The following is a 21781-nucleotide window of genomic DNA, read 5'->3' as shown; positions in this document are numbered from 1 at the left end:
CAACACTGTTCTTTTCCGAATGTCATCTGAGACTTGTCGACTCAAGTCTATTGGTGCGTAGAAAACTGGTCCCATATGGATCCACTGTGTAACATCCAATTTTTACAGCTGCATTGCCATTATTAACATGGCAAACTGTACATTATAGCTGTTGGTATATCAAATCTGATGACACACTGATGTAAAAAATTGACACAGGATGACAATTGTCCGAGTTTTGTGGATGAGACTCGGAAGATGTTTCATACACTCGTCTGATTCAAGCCTGAAGTATATTTAGGATAAGCTCACTTTTTTAAGGTTTGTTGAAGATAATTTTACTCTTTTTTTTTGGTCTCCCCAATGGACTTGAAGCAGCAATCCTTTGAATCAGTTTTGCCTTGCAATACTTGGTGGCACACTGGCATGCAAGTCTTTAAGCTGACATGCCTAAAAGACGGATCTATTTCCTAGGTCCCAATCTGCCATAGGTACCCCACCAGGATACTCTGCGATTGCGATATCCTTGCAAGGAGCACTCCTTCTATCTTTTAAACACTTTAGATATATCTACAGCAGTGTTTCCCAAACTCCAGCCTTCATGGCCCTTTCACAGATCATGTTTTCAGGATTCCTTAATATTTCACAGATGAGAAATCCTGAAAACATGACCTGTGGAGGGGGCATTAGGACTGGAGTTTGGGAATTGCTGATCTAGAGGATTAAATTGTTGATAATGGAGTTATATTCTATCCTGACACTTGAATAGGCTGATGCCCATCAAGGGATGCGATATAAAGTTTATTAAATTGGAACGTAGTACTGTAATAGGATGCCACTGTTGCAACAAGTCAGTTTCTGAAATCTCTTACCTCCTAAATATTCTTCCATCAACTATGAGTGGTATTATTGAAGAGTGCAAGCGTTTAGGAACTGCAGCAACCAATCATGAAATGGCAGACCATGTACAGTTAAAAATCAGAGCTGCCAAGTGCTGAGGCACAAAATGCATAAAAAGCGCCAATGATCTGCCGACTCAATTCCAGAGTAGGGACTCCACAGTTATTACCATCAGCCCAAAAGCTGCACCTGGAGCTTCATGGCATTGGTTTCCATGTATCTCTATCAGCATCTAATCCTTGCATCACCAAGTACAATGCTAAGTGTCGGATACAGTGATGTAAAGCATGTCACTATTGGACTCTGGAAAAGTGGAGTGACAAATCGTACTTCTGTCTGAAAATCTGATGAATAACTCTGGTTTTGGTGAAAGCCAGGATAATATTACTGCCAGACTGTTTTGTGCCTACTTTAAAGTTTGGCAAAGGATTGAAAATGCTATGAGGTTAATTAAGTGGTTGATTTAGGGCCCTTAGTGTTTAGTTTTGCATATCAAAACATATTGGACAATTGTTTGCTTCCAACTTTATGGGAAATGGTTTAAAGGATGCTTTTTTGGTTTTAGGGTGACTTCATACGAATTCTAAATCTATCAATAGCAATTAATGTGGAATCTGACACTTTTTTTGCATTTTATGGAATCGCAAACCTCCTGTAGGTGTAATGTGTGGATGTCCCAATACGTTTGTCAATATAGTGTGTTACAGTCTGTAAATCAACTTTGTGTAGTCATCATCAGTTTTCTAATTTCTGATAATTTGCCAAAGAAATATTAGTAATGATGGGCCAACCCAAACAGAAAAGTTTGAGGTCCATACCTAACTCTTAGTGTCCGTGCCAGACCCCAAACATGGACTTCTAGGGTACCGCAAGTCCGTGTTACTGTTTGGGCTCAGCAGCCCGAACATAAGCTGTTTCCCACACTGTCATCTGTGTGGCAGCGCGAGAAACACTGGCAGCTTTGATCGACAGTAAGTTTGTTACCGCTGGTCAAAGCTCTGCGGTTCCAACTGTAAAAAGGTTCCCGCCGGTCACAGACGTCAACTGAGCATACTAATCAGCCAGCGCATGTGCAATAAATAAATAAATAAAAAAGATGGCATGGGTTCACCTCTATTTTTGATAACCAGCACAGGTGAAGTTGCCAGCTGCGGGCTGCAATCCTCACCTGTCAGCTTTCTATTGGCTGGTTATCAAAAATAGAGGGTCCCCACGCCATATTTTTTATTTATTTAAATTAAAAAAAAATATGGTCCCCTCCATTTTTTACAACCAGTCAAGCTAAAGACTCAGACTAGTAAGGGGCTATGGATATTGCCCCCCTCCTTCCAGATTGAAAATTAAAAAGGCGCATCTATTATATGTGCTAATTCTGGCACTTTGCGAAAGCTCCTCCCACTTTCCCTGGTGCAGTGGCAAGTGGGGCAATAGTTGTGGGGTTGATATCAGCTATTTTGTGGTGGCAGACCCCAAGCCCACAGGTAAGTAGTTGAGAGGCATCTATAAGATGCCCCCATTACTAACCCCATATTAAGACAGCAAGAATAGTCTTTATTTGAAATATAACTCCTCACCCTCTTTTGCTTATTTATTTTAAAAAAGTAAAAAATAAAAAAGCAAAGTTATACTTGCCTGTCTGACGAGAAGATAATCCAGCGTTGCCCATGTCCCCTGTAAAAGACAAAAATTAATAAAACCCCCATACTCCTCACTGTTCAACGAGAAGATAATCCTTATCGGTCCCATGACGATCCGGATGCTCTCCACGCCAGCTGGAACACACTGAGACGGGAGTGTGAGAAGCGCTGACTTCCTGTGACCGGCGGTGGTGCAATTGAGGTTACCGCCCATCACAGGCAGAGCTCCTCGCTCTGCTCAATGTGTTCCAGCTTGCATGGACATCAGTGGAATCGCTGATGTGACTGCTGTCCAAATCATCTGGATGCCCCATTAATAACCCCATAGTGTTATTGTAGTAAAGACACTGCAAGGTGGGAAACAGTGACCGCATGGGAAACCACGAATGTTCGGGCCCCCCATTGAATGGGGTTCGGATACCGTTCTGGTACCCAAACCAAACCTTTTTTTTTTTTACATGTTCAGCCGAACCCGCCATGCCCAAATACCCATCTCTAAATAATTAGCAACAAGGTTAAAAGCTGCAAGGTTAGACTACATTATGCTTATTAATTGTCCGTAACCATGGGAATACATCGGTCTGCCAAGCGCTTTAAACAAAAAAAAAATGGTAGGAAAACTCTAATGAAGACTATTGCTTGCTTTTTTAATTTTAGATGCACTGGAACAATATAGAAGAAAATTTGCAAAGGTGGATATAGCATTTGAGCAGTGGATGCTGCTTTCTTTAATTTATGCCCTGCCTTTCTGACAGAAGCAGGTTAAGTGTTCAGTTACGCAATGCAACCACCCAGTTCACTGTGGCTGTGCATTATTCCTTTGCTAATGAGCTGCAGTTGAAACTTTTTCTCTTCTTCGCTTTATCTTCACACTATGCGATCTTGTGATACAGTAGAGCAGAAGTCATTTCCGCAATTCTTCATGTGAGTAACATAGAAGTCCTTTGGAACTGGTATAATTGGGAAAGGCACTATATTTCCCTGGCATCTCCTGTGTGTATTCTGTAGGCACAATGACATTTGTTTTGTATTCTGAATTTGGAACTGTTGAAACAGTACAAGGTTATTTCTTGTTTCTCCAGAGGCCTCATCTGCAAGTCTAACAATTCGTTTTGCTTTTATGACTGATACAACTAGGTGAAAAGCTGTCATGGTGGTTGAGACGGATTTAATCCATGAAAATGTAATTTATTTTTATTTTGTATGCTACAGACCGCTCCTGAATAGTTTTGTGGATTGAGATGAAGACTGCATAATTTAGCTTACTATCAGCTCACACCAGCATCTTAGTATCTGTTTTAGATAAAGAATATAATTTTTAACAAATTCTGGCAGACCACACTGACTTTACAGGGACCCATTGAGAAATTGGCATCGTTAGACCACACGAACAGTGTTATAGTCTGTGACGAAAGTTTGATAAAACATTGTAGATAAAAGATATTCATTCAGAACCTCTGGCAGTTGGTCGATCGGGATCTCAATTTTGAAGGCAAGAGCAGTGTAGCTCTATTTTTACTGTCAAAATGACAACCCCAACTGAATCCTACCAATCCAATAAAATTCAGAGATCAATTTTGAAAGGAAAATAATCTGTTTTACAGTCCTGGCTTAAGATTTAAACTGGAGTGATGACATTAGTGTAGACATGTCCCTTAAATACTACCTTGCCCAACCAAGGAGGAGAGGTGAGGGAGACGAACAGCAGAGGCAGGGGTGCACTGTCAAAGACCTGGGCCAATTTTATGACACCATCCCAAGGTCCAGGGCCCAAGGTCCAGGGCCTGATGACCAGGTATTTGTGACAAGGAGGGAAAAGTTTTTTTAAAGATGGTCAAGCAATAAAGATTGGCAAGCAATACTTGGCTGACCAAACAGCGTGCTAACTAATTCCTCTGCAACTTTCAACTGGCATGAGCTGTCCCTCTATGTCTTGCAGGTGTTGTGCTGCCCTACCCCTAGCGTCTTGTTTAAGCGAGTTTTTAGTGCCACCGGGGGTGATCATAACAGATAGGCACTTTAGCCTGTTAACAGAGAATGCAGACAGGCTCACTCTGACAAAAATAAACAAAGCCTGGATTAGCCCCCACTTTTCCGCACAACCAACATGACAGCAGCACATAATGTTTTTAATGTTCAATATTTGAATGAGACCTGCCAGTTGTTGCCTGCAAGGGTGTATGGATGACCCTTTTCATATTTTTTTCTGGCTTTGTACAATGTGCAAAACCTTTATGAGAGTACATGTACCACAAGTACACTTTGTTCACAATATTTGAATGAGGCACTACAGTTGGTGCCTTCAAGGGTATTTGGATGATCCTGCTTGTAATTTTTGGCAGGCTTTGCACTGTATGCAGATCTTTTATGAGTGTAGGAGTAGCACTATATAACAATTTGAACATAATGTGCATGAGGCCCTCACTCTTCTATTTTTTTACAGTTCTTGCTTCCGTCATAAATTACACTGAAATTTCAAAATTTCTAATAAAAAAATGTAATAAAAATAATAAAAAGTTAATTTAAATTTTTTTTTTAATCTTTTTTAAATTTTGCATTATATGCAAGTCAGTATATGAAAAGAATGTTTCTAAACTTTTTTTTTTCCTGTAATTCCAATTTATCTTTGATTTTGAATGTTTTATTGTCAGTCTTTAAAGTGGAGTAAAAGTGTGACACCAATGTTCTCGGCAGCGATATGGGAGTCAGAGATGGTTGCAGTGGTCTACCCCATGCTGTTCTCCTTCAATTCAGCACTTTTTCCATCCATTTCAACATTTTTCACTTCCCCTTGTAGGTGATTCACATACTTCCAACTAGACATGCACGGCCTTGCTAAGTTCACTTGTATTGAGTGAGTCCTAGCACATCTGCTCAGCAACTGGTCGTGTATGCATAATGCATACTTGCAGTCAAGTGACTGCCCACCAGGGCCCTTGGTAAACGTGGTGGACCACTTGCCGTTGGGGGAGCCTGGTAACAATGCTGGCACTGACCCTCCCCTCAAATACTGGCCTCTTCCCGTTCCCCGCTGCTCTGGTTTCTTCAGTGTCTTCTGACTCTCTGTGACATCCCAGGGCAGAGGGTGCAATGATGTCATTACAGAGTGTCCTCTGTGCTGAGCAGCGCAGAGAGAAGATGCAGAAGAGACCGGAGGAGTGGGGAACAGGAGAGGTGAGCATTTGATTTTTTTTTTAATGTATGGAGCATTATGTGGGGTCCATTATACTGTATGGAGCAATATATGGGGCCCTTTATACTGTATGGAGGAATATATGGGATGCATTATACTGTATGGAGCAATATATGGGGCCCATTATACTGTATGGAGGACTATGCCGTCCATTCTAAAATAAGTCTGCAGTCACTGTGTGCACTGTGCGGATTCACTGGTTTCTGAGCTACTGTAGAATTTACAATAGATATCACTCATGCAATGTAAGAAGTGAAATCTTTGGCATTGTACTATATCTATATTTCTCTGCCGGATCTGTGCATCATGAATTTGGGTACGTGTTAAAGGGGCCCATTTAGTCTTTCGCCCGAGGCCAATGAAAACATGGAGCCAGCCCTGCAGCCCACTCTCACCGGCATCACCAGAATATCCTGACAGTGAGGTGCACTGCTGGAATGATTCCGCAATCCCAAGTCCCCTAGAATGACTGTAGACTTTCACCAGAAGCCTGGACAACCCCTTTTAAAAGAAACTTGACAGCTGATGCATTTCAGAAAAAAAAGGAGCAAAGATGCCGCCTACATGGAGACAAGACACTGGGAGGGTTTTCCCGAATTTTCCACTACTTGGCTTAACTAGATTGACAGGTCTTTCTTTACAATAGATTATAGCCTTGAGTCGTGGAATATGAAGGCATAATTGGACTGCTTAGGTATAATACAGCTTTTTTTACACAGAAAAAAAACTTGCTCAGTAAGCTGACAGGGAGGCACATTTGATTTTCTAGTTTTGGGGCATTGTTCAGTAGTCAGCAATTTCAAAGCTATGGTATATTTCAAGATAGGCTTAGTCGACATGAGTTAGGGGTGGAAATGACATTGGTACAACATGTGGACAGAGGCTCAAGAGGTAAGGGGGAGCCCCCAAATTGGCGAGCAGCTTCAGTCACACGCATTACTGGACTGTAACATGCCCATATACTGCCCTTGCATAGTGTGCCTTCTGTCGGTCTACCCCTGGTAAGAGTCCACAGTTGGCCGAGTACCACAATGCATGAGAAATGTTGCGAAATAGGACAGACAAACATAATATTAGTAGAAAAGTAACGTCACTGAAGGAAAGGATGCACGAAACAACTCCAGAACTGGCACACTGTAGAATAGACTCAAGAACATTGTGCATAAACTATTAACAAGCACATCAATTATAGAGGGTGTCTAAAAGCAATGCACATTTCTAACTGAACTTTAACGAAGCTACCCTAGATTAATTAGATAAAACACTGTGATCTATCGAGGTCAATAATCTAGACCTCATATTTACTTATAACGAACCTGAAGAAGAATCAAACAGCATACGGATCATCATGTTTGTCTACTTGTCATACGTTTATAAGACCTGCTTAAAAATTTGGAGGTTCTAGTTTTTTAAAAGACTAAAAAAAATCTCTGCTAAGTTTTACCAGCCGTGAGAGCTCAGTTACGACCAGCGATGCCATCTGTCAATCTTTAGAAGCGCACCACCTTCCCTTGTAAGCTAGGAAGCTGGAAGGCAGAAGAGTGGTGTGCTCCTGAAGATAAGGAGTTAACGGGACACCTTTGATTGCAGTGTTTAGGTAATTATGGCCTAAACAATACTTTAGGTATTAAGGGGTTTAGGAAACACAAAAAAATGGAGTATGATTATACAACTCTCTAATAAATGAAGGTGAAATTTGGGTAATAGGGAGGAAAAACATTGTAGGGTCATAATTGGTAGGTTATGGGCGGACATATGGATGTCCATATAGTGCAGCTGTACAAGGCCTTTCGCCTTTTAAGCAGCCTTCTGCCATCTATTAGACTGCAAGCACGTCCCTCAGCTAATAAGATGTATAACTAATAATTGTCATTTGTTAGAGAGACTTAAGGGGGCACTATGTGAAGAGATCCCAAGGGCCCATACGCTAGCTTGCACAGGGGGCCCAGCTGCCTGGAGAAAATGCAGGAGTATACATCTGTGAACACAGCAGTTTTACAGGCAGCATAATGCAGAGTTATGCTTCCTCTATTTCACTGCCAGCCTCTAAATCCTCCTTATCTGGCTCAAGACTTCCCATTACGACACAAGTTGAGATCAGAAACCAATGATCAGGTTTCTGTATTTTCCTTCCTTAGGCTACACATTCCTCCGAAGACAGGACATTCCTTCGGATTATTCTCCATGACAGATCAGGAGTTTTAGTGGTGCTGTCACAGGAGGGTTACACGGTCATCACTGGTGCCACTCAGGGGAGTTCTGTGGGAACCCACAAGGAAGGCTCTGATCCTCAGCACCATGCCGGAATCCAGAGAGCAGGTTGGTTCTCATTTGTCCTGATGATAATTAGGGTACCGGAATTCAGGGTACCGGAATTCATGACTGATACATATTTGACTTGGATGCACACGAGGGATATATTAAACCTCTTCCAAGTTATGGCATAATTATGTAATGTCGGCCTACTCGGCCAGTGCTTACAGGGCACCACGCCGTCTGTATTACTTCATTCTGAATATTATTTTCAGGGTTTTTTTTAAATTCTTTTACTATTGAAATAACATGTTTAATTAACTCATAAATTGTCCTGTGGGACATTTGCAGCAAAAAATGTTCTCCTTTTTCATGCATAACCCAAAGCTATATGTAGGCATTGTTCCCCCTATTCTACGATAAATGGGTTCCCAAAAGTAACCAACGGCAGCAAGAGTTAATAATGGAACAAATTGGTATGTAGTTTTGTGCAAAAATATTTAGCGTAACTTTTATTTTATTACCGGACTCCCCTCTGATTCTGAGCTACTTACGGAGCGATCCTCATTGACAGCTACTAACTACTAAGCCCAGAACACACAGAATCAGAGAAAAAAAAAGAAAAATGAGCATGTGCCCTAACACAAGTAAATAAGTAAACAGTACAGGTACCTAAAATAGGGAACTTTTAATACTAGAGACGGGCTAGGACCATTCCGACGGGCACATCTTGTGATGGGATGGCTTTTTTGCTCTTTTGATCAAAATAGGTTTAACAAAGTGCCCTATGTTATTTACATGTACTATTACTATTTACTTATCTACTTGCCTAGGGTATATGCTCATTTTTTTTGTAGTTTTGTATGTCAAATAGCTACAGTGTGAACGCACTATTGCACATTGTACATATACCAGCTTATATGCCCAGAACAGGCAGGGATTTCAATGAATGAAATAAAAGATCTCGTGAATCTCTGCCCACAAACTTATATATCAATTTGATCAGCTCTCCCTGCTATATAATATTCTACATCACCGCAGGGACGCCAGCACACCGGACCCGCAGCACAAACTGGGAGTTTTTTTTCCCCTTCCCTGACCTACATTTTATATGCATATACGCCTAACGTTTTCACTGGAGCCTGCCTTATGCTACTATCTGTCCCGCAATTTCGGGGTATCTTCCACATTTTTTACTCGTCTACAACAAGTGAGGTTTGACAAAGGCCCACAGCAGGGCCGAAACGTTACCTCAGTACCTCTATAATATTGTGGTGACCCCAGCTTCGCAATATCACTGTGGTGAACATAATAAATTACTTCTCTGCATATGAAAAAAACAAAAACTCGAGTGCGGCTGTTTTTTACCTATTATATAATACTAGATTGTGGCCCGATTCTAACGCATCGGGTATTCTAGAATATGCATGTCCCTGTAGTATATGGACAATGATGATTCCAGAATTTGCGGCAGACTGTGCCCGTCGCTGATTGGTCGAGGCAACCTTTATGAGATCATCGTCGCCATGGCAACCATTATGACATCATCGTCGCTGTGCCTGTTGCTGATTGGTCGAGGCCTGGCGGCCTCGACCAATCAGACGCGGGATGTCTACGTCCTTTATGACATCATCGTTGCTGTGCCCGTTGCTGATTGGTCAAGGCCTGGCGGCCTCGACCAATCAGAGACGCGGGATTTCTACGTCGATGCTGTGCCGCTCTCTGATTGGTCGAGGCCTGGTGGCCTCGACCAATCAGAGAGCCGGGATTTCCAGGACAGACAGACAGACAGACAGACAGACAGACAGACAGACAGACGGAAAAACCCTTAGGCAATTATATATATAGACTAGATTGTGGCCCGATTCTAACACATCGGGTATTCTAGAATATGCATGTCCCTGTAATATATGGACAATGATGATTCCAGAATTCGCGGCAGACTGTGCCCGTCGCTGATTGGTCGAGGCAACCTTTATGACATCATCGTCGCCATGGCAACCATTATGACATCATCGTCGCTGTGCCCGTTGCTGATTGGTCGAGGCCTGGCGGCCTCGACCAATCAGAGACGCGGGATTTCTACGTCGATGCTGTGCCGGTCTCTGATTGGTCGAGGCCTGGCGGCCTCGACCAATCAGAGAGCCGGGATTTCCAGGACAGACAGACAGACAGACAGACGGAAAAACCCTTAGGCAATTATATATATAGATTCTACAACAGGTGGGCTTGGATGCCTTTTATCTCATGTATTTGGGGGCTTTAAAAGGGTTGTCCGAAACTAACATTTATTTTAATTCTAAATATCTGTCTGTTTAATGTAATAATCAAATCTCTCTTCTAATATACTGTAATTAAAAAGTCCCTAATGGTCCCTCACTATGTTCTCTAAGGCCGGTTTCACATTTGTGATTGTGTCCGCAGCGTTTCTTCTGCAATTATCCGCATGCGTTGTGTTTTCCTATATTTAACATTAGGGATGCATGTGTCTGCGATCGGTTGCGTTTTGCATGCGTGGTTTCGTCGTCTGCGGTTTGGCGTGGTAAACGCAGCATGCAGTAATTTTAGAGGCATCAATTTGCCGCCTAGAACCGTATGCGGTGATTGGCGCAAGGAATGCGGCAAAAAAACCGCATTACTGTCTATGGGAACGCATGCGTACACATGTCTTTGCGTACGCATTAGTTTGATGCGCTTGCGTACTTCGGACTGCGCATGTCCAGGAACTGATTTAGACATGCCCATTAAAGACACACCCTCCTGGAAATACCAAACACATGCGCATAAAAAGCGCCAACACATGTAAAACGCATGCAAATGCTGCATTTTTTTTTTACCATCATGTGTAAGCTCATGCGGATAAAAAACGTTTGCATGCGTTTTTGCATGCGTTTGCGGTTGCGGACGATACGCTGCTGACTTAACCGCAAATGTGAAAGTAGCCTAACTGCTTTATTTATTTATTTATTTACTTTCTGTTTGATGGTACATGCTGGCATTCTCAAACAAGACGTCATCAGGTGGCCCAAGACTTCGGTCACTACCGCAGCCTCTGCCCACATCCTGAAATGAAGGGCATTCTATGATGTCCATTTCTGGAGCTGGGCTAGTCAGTGCTCTACTGAGCATGTGTCAGTTGTCAATTCTGACGTATGCTCAGTAGGATCTGGTCACTGTGCAATATTCTTTATAATATATGGTGACAGTGCGCTTCCTCACTGGCTCTGATGAGAAGTGATGACTTGCTAAGAGAGCGCACAGTCAGTGCTCATTGTAAGAAGAAAACCCATTGAGCAGAGACCAGCCCCGCCCCCACAAGTGACATCATTTACGTGGGGTGGGGCTAGTCTCTGCTCTTCCTGTGGTTTTCTTCTTTATAATGAGCACTGACAGTGCACTCTTTTGCTGGCTTGTCACTTCTCATTAAAGTTGTTAAGGGAGCGAGCTGTCATGTAAATTAAAAAGAATATCGCACAGTGACAAGATCATGCTGAGCATACATTTGAATTGACAACCGACACATGCTCAGTAGAGCAGGGACTTGACCAGTCCCTGAAACTGGTGTCACTGATGACATTTAATTTCAAGGTGGAGGCAGAGCTTGTGGCAGTGAGCCTCCAACCCCCAATGACATGTCGGTTGAGTATCTCAAGACACGCAAGGAGTTCTCAAATAAAGCGTTAAAGGAATTAAATTAAAAAAATGGCATAGTGAGGTAACGATAGGGCGTTTTTAATTAGAGTATATTAGAAAAGAGATTAGATTACTACATTAGACTGCCATTTAGGATTAAAATAAATATTGGTTTCGGACCACCCCTTTAAGTCTTTAAATCTGATTGGTTGCTGAAAGGAAGAAACACTTCAATATTTTCTTCCCTAGTTTTATTAAGTAAGACCAATTACGTGAATTTAAAGGAACAAGCATGTGCAGTGATAACATAAATTCCCCATTAAATGTCACCTGCTTACCCCAGCAGGAAGTACAGTGGCTTCTAAAAATCACTAAAATTGACAAATATCCGGGCCCGGATGGGATACACCCCCGAGTACTGCAGGAATGAAGTACAGTCATTGATAGACCATTATTTTTAATCTTTAACCCCTTCAAGACCCAGCCTATTTTGACCTTAAAGACCTTGCCGTTTTTTGCAATTCTGACCAGTGTCCCTTTATGAGGTAATAACTCAGGAACGCTTCAACGGATCCTAGCGGTTCTGAGATTGTTTTTTCGTGACATATTGGGCTTCATGTTAGTGGTAAATTTAGGTCAATAAATTCTGCATTTATTTGTGATAAACACGGAAATTTGGCGAAAATTTTGAAAATTTCGCAATTTTCACATTTTGAATTTTTATTCTGTTAAACCAGAGAGATATGTGACACAAAATAGTTAATAAATAACATTTCCCACATGTTTACTTTACATCAGCACAATTTTGGAAACAAAATTTTTTTTTGTTAGGAAGTTATAAGGGTTAAAATTCGACCAGCGATTTGTCATTTTTACAACGAAATTTACAAAACCATTTTTTTTAGGGACCACCTCACATTTGAAGTCAGTTTGAGGGGTCTATATGGCTGAAAATACCCAAAAGTGACACCATTCTAAAAACTGCACCCCTCAAGGTACTCAAAACCACATTCAAGAAGTTTATTAACCCTTCAGGTGCTTCACAGCAGCAGAAGCAACATGGAAGGAAAAAATGAACATTTAACTTTTTAGTCACAAAAATTATCTTTTAGCAACAATTTTTTTATTTTCCCAATGGTAAAAGGAGAAACTGAACCACGAAAGTTGTTGTCCAATTTGTCCTGAGTACGCTGATACCTCATATGTGGGGGTAAACCACTGTTTTGGCGCACGGCAGGGCTTGGAAGGGAAGGAGCGCCATTTGACTTTTTGAATCAAAAATTGGCTCCACTCTTTAGCGGACACCATGTCACGTTTGGAGAGCCCCCGTGTGCCTAAAAATTGGAGCTCCCCCACAAGTGACCCCATTTTGGAAACTAGACGCCCCAAGGAACTTATCTAGATGCATAGTGAGCACTTTGAACCCCCAGGTGCTTCACAAATTGATCCGTAAAAATGAAAAAGTACTTTTTTTTCACAAAAAAATTCTTTTAGCCTCAATTTTTTCATTTTCACATGAGCAACAGGATAAAATGGATCCTAAAATGTGTTGGGCAATTTCTCCTGAGTACACCAATACCTCACATGTGGAGGTAAACCACTGTTTGGGCACATGGTAAGGCTCGGAAGGGAAGGAGCGCCATTTGACTTTTTGAATGAAAAATTATTTCCATCGTTAGCGGACACCATGTCGCGTTTGGATAGCTCCTGTGTGCCTAAACATTGGCGCTCCCCCACAAGTGACCCCATTTTGGAAACTAGACCCCCCAAGGAACTAATTTAGATGCCTAGTGAGCACTTTAAACCCTCAGGTGCTTCAAAAATTGATCTGTAAAAATGAAAAAGTACTTTTTTTTCACAAAAAAATTCTTTTCGCCTCAATTTTTTCATTTTCACATGGGCAGTAGGATAAAATGGATCATAAAATTTGTTGGGCAATTTCTCTCGAGTACGCCGATACCTCATATGTGGGGGTAAACCACTGTTTGGGCACTCGGCAGGGCTCGGAAGAGAAGGCGCGCCATTTGACTTTTTGAATGGAAAATTAGCTCCAATTGTTAGCGGACACCATGTCGCGTTTGGAGAGCCCCTGTGTGCCTAAACATTGGAGCTCCCGCACAAGTGACCCCATTTTGGAAACTAGACCCCCCAAGGAACTTATCTAGATGCATATTGAGCACTTTAAACCCCCAGGTGCTTCACAGAAGTTTATAACGCAGAGCCATGAAAATAAAAAATAATTTTTCTTTCCTCAAAAATGATTTTTTTAGCCTGGAATTTCCTATTTTGCCAAGGATAATAGGAGAAATTGGACCCCAAATATTGTTGTCCAGTTTGTCCTGAGTACGCTGATACCCCATATGTGGGGGTAAACCACTGTTTGGGCGCACGGCAGGGCTCGGAAGGGATGGCACGCCATTTGGCTTTTTAAATGGAAAATTAGCTCCAATCATTAGCGGACACCATGTCACATTTGGAGAGCCCCTGTGTGCCTAAACATTGGAGATCCCCCAGAAATGACACCATTTTAGAAACTAGACCCCCAAAGGAACTAATCTAGATGTGTGGTGAGGACTTTGAACCCCCAAGTGCTTCACAGAAGTTTATAACGCAGAGCCATGAAAATAAAAAAAAAATTATTTTCTCAAAAATGATCTTTTAGCCTGCAATTTTTTATTTTCCCAAGGGTAACAGGAGAAATTTGACCCCAAAAGTTGTTGTCCAGTTTCTCCTGAGTACGCTGATACCCCATATGTGGGGGTAAATCACTGTTTGGGCACATGCCGGGGCTCGGAAGTGAAGTAGTGACGTTTTGAAATGCAGACTTTGATGGAATGCTCTGTGGGCGTCACGTTGCGTTTGCAGAGCCCCTGATGTGGCTTAACAGTAGAAACCCCCCACAAGTGACCCCATTTTGGAAACTAGACCCCCAAAGGAACTTATCTAGATGTGTGGTGAGCACTTTGAACCCCCAAGTGCTTCATAGAAGTTTATAATGCAGAGCCGTGAAAATAATAAATACGTTTTCTTTCCTCAAAAATAATTATTTAGCCCAGAGTTTTTTAATTTTCCCAAGGGTAACAGGAGAAATTTGACCCCAATATTTGTTGTCCAGTTTCTCCTGAGTACGGTGATACCCCATATGTGGGGGTAAACTACTGTTTGGGCACATGCCGGGGCTTGGAATTGAAGTAGTGACGTTTTGAAATGCAGACTTTGATGGAATGCTCTGCGGGCGTCACGTTGCGTTTGCAGAGCCCCTGATGTGCCTAAACAGTAGAAACCCCCCACAAGTGACCCCATTTTGGAAACTAGACCCTGAAAGGAACTTATCTAGATGTGTGGTGAGCACTTTGAACCCCCAAGTGCTTCATAGAAGTTTATAATGCAGAGCCGTGAAAATAATAAATACGTTTTCTTTCCTCAAAAATAATTATTTAGCCCAGAATTTTTTATTTTCCCAAGGGTTACAGGAGAAATTGGACCCCAAAAGTTGTTGTCCAGTTTCTCCTGAGTACGCTGATACCCCATATGTGGGGGTAAACCACTGTTTGGGCACACGTCGGGGCTCAGAAGGGAAGTAGTGACTTTTGAAATGCAGACTTTGATGGAATGGTCTGCGGGTGTCACGTTGCGTTTGCAGAGCCCCTGGTGTGCCTAAACAGTAGAAACCCCCCACAAGTGACCCCATTTTAGAAACTAGACCCCCCAAGGAACTTATCTAGATATGTGGTGAGCACTTTGAACCCCCAAGTGCTTCACAGACGTTTACAACACAGAGCCGTGAAAATAAAAAATCATTTTTCTTTCCTCAAAAATTATGTTTTAGCAAGCATTTTTTTAGATTCACAAGGGTAACAGGAGAAATTGGACCCCAGTAATTGTTGCGCAGTTTGTCCTGAGTATGCTGGTACCCCATATGTGGGGGTAAACCACTGTTTGGGCACACGTCAGGGCTCGGAAGTGAGGGAGCACCATTTGACTTTTTGAATACGAGATTGGCTGGAATCAATGGTGGCGCCATGTTGCGTTTGGAGACCCCTGATGTGCCTAAACAGTGGTAACCCCTCAATTCTAACTCCAACACTAACCCCAACACACCCCTAACCCTAATCCCAACTGTAGCCATAATCCTAATCACAACCCTAACCCCAACACACCCCTAACCACAACACTAATTCCAACCCTAACCCTAAGGCTATGTGCCCACGTTGCGGATTCGTGTGAGATATTTCCGCACCATTTTTGAAAAATCTGCGGGTAAAAGGCACTGTGTTTTACCTGCGGATTTTCCGCGGATTTCCAGTGTTTTTTGTGCGGATTTCACCTGCGGATTCCTATTGAGGAACAGGTGTAAAACGCTGCGGAATCCGCACAAAGAATTCACATGCTGCGGAAAATACAACGCAGCGTTCCCGCGCGGTATTTTCCGCATCACGGGCACAGCGGATTTGGTTTTTCATATGTTTACATGGTACTGTAAACCTGATGGAACACTGCTGCGAATCCGCAGCCAAATCCGCACCGTGTGCACATAGCCTAATTCTAAAGGTATGTGCACACGCTGCGGAAAACGCTGCGGATCCGCAGCAGTTTCCCATGAGTGTACAGTTCAATGTAAACCTATGGGAAACAAAAATCGCTGTACACATGCTGCGGAAAAACTGCACGGAAACGCAGCGGTTTACATTCCGCAGCATGTCACTTCTTTGTGCGGATTCCGCAGCGGTTTTACAACTGCTCCAATAGAAAATCGCAATTGTAAAACCGCAGTGAAATGCGCAGAAAAAAACGCGGTAAATCCGCCATAAATCCGCAGCGGTTTAGCACTGCGGATTTATCAAATCCGCAGCGGAAAAATCCGCAGAGGACCAGAATACGTGTGCACATTCCTAACCCTAACCCTAGCCCTACCCCTAACCCTACCCCTAACCCTAACCCTAACCCTAACCCTAACCCTACCCCTAACCCTACCCCTAACCCTACCCCTAACCCTAACCCTACCCCTAACCCTACCCCTAACCCTAACCCTACCCCTAACCCTAACCCTATTCTAACATTAGTGGAAAAAAAAAAATTTCTTTATTTTTTTTATTGTCCCTACCTATGGGGGTGACAAAGGGGGGGGGTCATTTATTATTTTTTTTATTTTGATCACTGAGATAGATTATATCTCAGTGATCAAAATGCACTTTGGAACGAATCTGCCGGCCGGCAGATTCGGCGGGCGCACTGCGCATGCGCCCGCCATTTTGGAAGATGGCGGCGCCCGGGAGAAGACGGACGGGACCACGGCTGGATCGGTAAGTATGATAGGGTGGGGGGGGACCACGGGGGGGGGGATCGGAGCACGGGGGGGGGAATCGGAGCGCGGGAGGGGTGGAACGGAGCGCGGGGGGCGTGGAACGGAGCACGGGGGGGCTGGAATGGAGCACGGGGGGGTGGAACGGAGCACGGGGGGGTGGATCGGAGTGCAGGGGGGGTGATTGGAGCACGGGGGGGTGATTGGAGCACGGGGGAGCGGACACGAGCACGGGGGGGAGCGGAGCACAGGGCGGAGGGGAGCCGGAGCAGTGTACCGGCCAGATCGGGGGGGTGGGGGGGCGATCGGAGGGGTGGGGTGGGGGCACACTAGTATTTCCAGCCATGGCCGATGATATTTCAGCATCGGCCATGGCTGGATTGTAATATTTCACCCGTTATAATGGGTGAAATATTACAAATCGCTCTGATTGGCAGTTTCACTTTCAACAGCCAATCAGAGCGATCGTAGCCACGAGGGGGTGAAGCCACCCCCCTGGGCTAAACTACCACTCCCCCTGTCCCTGCAGATGGGGTGAAATGGGAGTTAACCCTTTCACCCGATCTGCAGGGACGCGATCTTTCCATGACGCCGCATAGGCGTCATGGGTCGGATTGGCACCGACTTTCATGACGCCTACGTGGCGTCAAAGGTCGGGAAGGGGTTAAAGACTCCATAATAACAGGATCTGTACCACAGGACTGGCGTATAGCAAATGTGGTGCCAATATTCAAAAAGGGGACAAAAACTGAACTCGGAAATTATAGGCCAGTAAGCTTAACCTCTACTGTGGTTAAAATCCTGGAGGGCATTCTAAGGGATGCTATACTGGAGTATCTGAAGAGGAATAACCTCATGACCCAATACCAACATGGGTTTACTAGGGACCGTTCATGTCAGACTAATCCGATCAGCTTCTATGAAGAGGTAAGTTCCGGACTGGACCAAGGGAACCCAGTGGACGTAGTGTATATGGACTTTTCAAAAGCTTTTGATACGGTGCCACACAAAAGGTTGATGCATAAAATGAGAATAATGGGGATAGGGGAAAATATGAGTAAGTGGGTTAAGAGCTGGCTCAGGGATAGGAAACAAAGGGTGGTTATTAATGGAACACACTTGGACTGGATTGCGGTTAGCAGTGGGGTACCACAGGGGTTAGTATTGGGTCCTCTTCTTTTTAACATATTTATTCATGACCTTGTTGGGGGCATACAGAGCAGAATTTCAAAATTTGCAGATGACACTAAACTCTGCAGGGTAATCAATACAGAGGAGGACAATTTTATATTACAGGGGGATTTATGTAAAATAGAAGCTTGGGCTGATAAATGGCAAATGAGCTTTAATGGGGATAAATGTAAGGTCATGCACTTGGGCAGAATTAATAAGATGAAAATCTATGTGCTTAATTGTAAAACTCTGGGCTAAACCGTGAATGAAAAAGACCTGGGTGTATGTATGGGTGGATGACAAACTCACATTTAGTGGCCAGTGTCAGGCAGCTGCTACAAAGCCAAATAAAATAATGGGATTCATTAAAAGAGGCATAGATGCTCATGAGGAGAACATAATTTTACCTCTATACAAGTCACTAGTTCGACCACACTTAGAATACTGTGCACAGTTTTGGTCTCCGGTGTATAAGAAAGACATAGCTGAACTGGAGCGGGTGCAGAGAAGAGCGACCAAGGTTATTAGAGGACTGGGGGGTCTGCAATACCAAGACAAGTTATTACACTTGGGGTTATTTAGTGTGGAAAAACAAAGGCTAAGGGGTGATCTTATTATATGTAATGTTATATATGTTATCTATATGTTATATATAATGTATAAATATATGAGGGGACAGTACAAAGACCTTTCTGATGATCTTTTTAATCATAGACCTGAGACAGGGACAAGGGGGCATCTTCTACTTCTGGAGGAAAGAAGATTTAAGCATAATAACAGACGCGGATTCTTTACTGTAAGAGCAGTGAGACTATGGAACTCTGCCGTATGGCCGTATGATGTTGTAATGAGTGATGCATTACTAAAATTTAAGAGGGGACTGGATGCCTTTCTTGAAAAGTATAATGTTACAGGGTATATATACTAGATTACTTGATAGGGCATTGATCCAGGGAACTAGTCTGATTGCCGTATGTGGAGTCGGGAAGGAATTTTTTTCCCCAATGTGGAGCTTATTATTTGCCACATGGGGTTTTTTTTGCCTTCCTCTGGATCAACATGTTAGGGCATGTTAGCTTAGGCTATGGGTTGAACTGAGTGGACTTAAAGTCTTCCTTCAACCTTAATAACTATGTTACTATGTGCAGCTTATAATTTTTTGCTTTAGGATATTCTGTACTCAGAAATAAATGGATTGAGCCAGGCATGTGCAGCCACTTCTCTAATCTTGACAGTGTTAGGCTACGTTCACACTAGCGTTCGGCTAGTGTGCGTCGCGCTAGCGTCGGGCGACGCAGTGGCGACGCACGCGTCATGCGCCCCTATGTTTAACATGGGGGACGCATGCGTTTTTGCTTGTTGCGTTTTCCGACACGTGCGTCTTTTTTGACGCTAGCGTCGGACCAAGAAAACGCAACAAGTTGCATTTTTTTTGCGTCCGATTTTCGTCAAAAAACGACGCACGCGTCGAAAAACGCAGCGTTTTTGCGTGCGTTTGCACGCGTTTTTCGGTGCGTTGTGCGTCGCGTCGCCGACGCAGCGGCGCACAACGCTAGTGTGAACGTAGCCTAAAGGAGGGCTCTGTTCGCAACATGGTAGCAGGTCTCTGCAGTAGGACCCGGTGGCATACTTCCAATGGTGGCAACCGCTATGGGGCTCATGAGTCAGTGCGCCCAGTTCCAGAGCCGGCCCCCCTCTGGATCGCACTTTCAACCGTATGAGCATCGTGGATGCCGATTCAATTGAAAGCTATGATGGAGGATGGAAGCTGTCCGTTCCCTCCATCATTCTCTCTCGGTGTCTGAGATCTGACATCTCAGCGTAGCGGGTGCGATAATGTCACTACACTCTACCCACTGCGAGGAGATGTATGGTGCCTCAGGCACATGCTGAAGAAACCTGGACCACAGGGGGAAATAGGGGCTGGTAAGTATTTATTTTTTTACATCAGTGACTACATTGTGTGGTACATTATACTATATGGAGATGCATTATACTTTATGGTGTACAATGGGGATGTATTACACTATATAGAGGGCAACGGGGTATATTATACTACATGAAGTATAATGGGGCACATTATACTATACGAAGTGCAATGGGGACAGTAGTGTAGTCACACTGTGTGTGATGCGGGTACTGTGGAGGAATGGGCTGTGGGTACTGTGGAGGAATTGACTGTGGGAGTAGTATACTGTGTTTGGAGGGACACTTTTGTTGGCATTCTACTGCATGGTGGCAATGAGAGGGGAATCTAGGCATTTCAATAGTATGAAAAGTACTATAGTAGTAACAAAGTTGTGACATATGCTCTTCTGTAACCCCGCCAAATATTATTTTTTATTTAGGGGAAGGCCCAATTAGAACTTCTGCTATGGGGCCCCATGATTTCAATGTACTCCTCTTGTAGGACCCATATGTAGCAACATTTATTGGAAATCCTCTCAATAATCCAGAAATGATTCAAACTCCTTTACCTTTTGCCAAAAGATAACTGGCAATTTTGGCCTCATAAATATGTCTTACTTATGCATATAATGCGCTGAAGTGAATATACACATTATCAAGCTACAGATTGCACTTTTTTTTTTTTGTACGCTTTCTTCCATTGCACTAGGGCTGACAAAGAAGAGGCCCTACACAAAAAAAAAGTATCTGGCCTCTTTGCAGTCCAGTATCTCTTCCTGTGACAGAAACTGCTTTGGAGGTGTAACTGGTCCCCTCTTAAGCTCCTATGCGGCTGTAAAGGTTGCACCAATTGTATGTCCGCCCGTACCCATGTAAGGGTATGTGCACACGTAGAAAGGAGCTCTGCGGATTTTTCCGCAGCGGATTTAAAAAATCCGCAGGTAAAAGGCAATGCGGATTCCACCTGCGGTTTTATACCTGTGGATTCCTATTATGGAGCAGGTGTAAACCGCAGCGGAATCCGCACAAAGAATTGACATGCTGTGGAATATAACCCGTAGCGTTTCCGCGCAGATATTACCGCAGCATGGGCACTGCGGATTGCGTTTTCCATAGGTTTACACTGTACTGTAAACGCATGGAAAGCTGCTGCGGACCCGCAGCAAAATCCGCAATGTGTGTACATAGCCTAAGGGTGTGTCGAGATCAATTCATACCCCGCATCTCTTCCTGATTAAACGGGTGCTTTTTAAGTGTAACATGGTTTATTATGTAATGACATATGTAATGTACAGTTGTGTAATTTTATAAGACTAGGAACAGAGTTAGGAAACTAGAATACAAATGTAGGAAGTAGTTAGAGCCATAAGAATAATTAGAATTGGGTTTAGTACAGTGGAGGGCACTGTAGTTGAGGAAGCTAGATAAGTTCAGGACAGAAGTAGTTGAGGATATAGGGAGTTTCCCAGTTAGTAGGGGTAGGAGTAGTTATAGTTGGGACACTTCCCTTTTTAAGTTAGTGAGTTGGATGGAGATCGGTGAGATTGTTCCAGAGACGAGTTCAGTGGGAACAGCGGTTTGGGGAGATAGGGCTGAAGGTTGCACGGATACGAGGAAACTGAGGCAGCATGAGAACGGCGGCAACTAGGTTCAGCGGGATGTCTTGAAACGTCCGGGGCCTGCGGATTGGAGAAGGTATGTAGGAGCCATCCTTAGTTTCATCCTCATGGGGAAAACGAGTAGGGATCCCCAAGCAAGAACTAGCTTGGAAACTTGGGAAGCTGCGGTACCAGATGGTACATT

The 21781-nt window shown here is 43.5% G+C and overlaps 1 protein-coding gene across 2 annotated transcripts in view; it reads left to right on the top strand.

The window, feature by feature from the left end:
• Window positions 1-21781, top strand: part of LOC138664935 (CMP-N-acetylneuraminate-beta-galactosamide-alpha-2,3-sialyltransferase 2-like) — a 161489-nt gene that overhangs the window by 49964 nt on the left and 89744 nt on the right. Inside the window, exon 1 of one of the 2 annotated variants that reach the window (XM_069751987.1) lies at window positions 7600-8028. The exons of the other annotated variant lie outside the window; for it this stretch is intronic. The gene's annotated coding sequence lies outside the window, so the exon portion shown is untranslated. Of the gene's footprint in view, window positions 1-7599; window positions 8029-21781 lie in introns of those variants that run through there. 2 annotated transcript variants of the gene reach the window in all.

Source organism: Ranitomeya imitator, chromosome 2, assembly GCF_032444005.1.
Source record: "Ranitomeya imitator isolate aRanImi1 chromosome 2, aRanImi1.pri, whole genome shotgun sequence".
Lineage (NCBI taxonomy): Eukaryota > Metazoa > Chordata > Amphibia > Anura > Dendrobatidae > Ranitomeya > Ranitomeya imitator.
The sequence above is the reverse complement of the archived record's forward strand: the minus strand, read 5'-3'. Positions and strand labels throughout refer to the sequence as shown.